General features: G+C 35.2%; 1 pseudogene; it reads right to left on the bottom strand.

The window, feature by feature from the left end:
- Positions 1–463: 463 nt before the first annotated feature.
- Positions 464–1,159, bottom strand: LOC132034534 (probable histone H2A.3; annotated as a pseudogene).
- Positions 1,160–1,774: the final 615 nt, after the last annotated feature.

A 1,774-nucleotide genomic window follows, 5' to 3' on the forward strand; every position in this document is an offset into this window, starting at 1 on the left:
CCCCCTTTTTTTCTCTTAAACCCTTTTAATGATAAAGCCCCCTTATATTAATTATCACAAAAAAATTTGCTTTGGGTTTGGGTTTGGGCCCAAGGGCCCGGCCCCCCAGGGAAAATTTGGGCCTAAAATTTTCATTTTTTTTTTTTTTACCCCAATTAATTGTGAATTTTATTTTGAAATTTCCCCCAACTAATTTTCAAAATTCCCTTTTTTTTACCCCGCCCTTTCCCGCGTCCACACCCCATGAACAACTTTGTATCAAATAAAATCAAAACATGGCCTTATTCCTTACAAGTCACAATTATTCCAAAATTTCCGAATATGCGAAAATACGGGATTTAACATCAACATATGGAAAGTAACCAACACTTAATATATTTTTTTTCTGTCTTTTTTTTTTGAGCTAATCTTTTCATTAATAAAGGGTTCTATCCATACAAGGAGACACTGAACTGGACAGAACTAGAAAAAATGAAAATGGTGTTTGTTTCATTGGCGCACTGACTTTTATTCACACTAACATAGACTCTTGATAGCTAAAAGAACTAAGGGATAGAACATTAAGGTTTAAGGATATTGACACTACTTAATTTCATGACCTAATTTCACTAGACTAATAAAACCAACACATCCTAATGCCAGATCAACATTCTAATCCTCATCAGCAGCGAGTTTCGAGGAGCTACCGGCCTTCTTCGGAAGCAAAAGGTTGTGACTGTTGGGCATAGCACTGCTATTAGCAATCGTAACATCACCAAGTAACTTACTCGGTTCCTCGTCATTCCCGATGTACCTAATTGAATATGTCTTGAATAATTCTCGTCTTCTTGTTGTCCCTCAACACATTTCCAGCCAATTCAAGTACCTCAGCTGCAAGGTATTCAAGGACAGCAACAAGGTAAACCGGAGCTCCGCCTCCAACCCACTCAGCATATTTACCCTCTTTGAGGAAATGGGCGATACGACCAACAGCAAATTGAAGACCCACTTTTATACTGCGGGATTGAGATTTCTTAGTCGCACCAGAACCTAAGATTTTTCCTCTACCAGCCATTTGATCTTTTTTCACCGAAACAAAACATGTTTTTGGTTTGTGATTGAATGTAATGAAGTGAAGTAGATGAATTGAATTGTTTTTGGGTACGTGAGTATAAAGGAGCTTGGTTTGGTGTTTTATAGCCTAGAGGGGTTTAAGCGCGGACCAATGAGGGAGATGACAAGGATCGAGGTTGTATGCCGTTGGATGAAAGAGTGAATGGACGGTGGAGCACTTAATAATTATAATACTTACTACAAAAATTAGTTTCAAGATTTCGCATAATTTGACTAGCTTTAATTGTATTGATATGCTCAAATTTAAAACTATAATTAACATGATAAAGTCAAAATACCATTCTAAAATTTGGTTTATATATTGAAATAAATTGTATATAAACAAGAAATATAAGTTTTCTTTAAAAGATAAATATAACGTAAAATATTAATTACAACAACAATAGCTTTTGTACCTCACAATTTTTTTTTTTATGAACTCCATCAATTTCAGAATAGTTGAAATATTAAAAAAACTTTAAATAATGGAAGTCCTTTTTTAACAATCAAAAAATATGTAACAACCTATTAGGTCATTTTGACTGTTTTGTCTATTTTGCCTATTTTACCCCTGTGGACCCTCCCCTTAGCTTCTCTAGAATGTTTTTGACTTGTGGGGATGTGTGGCGCGACTATCGAGGAGTTCAGATGTATTTTGAGTGAGAAAATGGAATTTTTGAGA

The sequence above is a fragment of the Lycium ferocissimum genome, chromosome 10 (assembly GCF_029784015.1).
Source record: "Lycium ferocissimum isolate CSIRO_LF1 chromosome 10, AGI_CSIRO_Lferr_CH_V1, whole genome shotgun sequence".
Classification (NCBI taxonomy): domain Eukaryota; kingdom Viridiplantae; phylum Streptophyta; class Magnoliopsida; order Solanales; family Solanaceae; genus Lycium; species Lycium ferocissimum.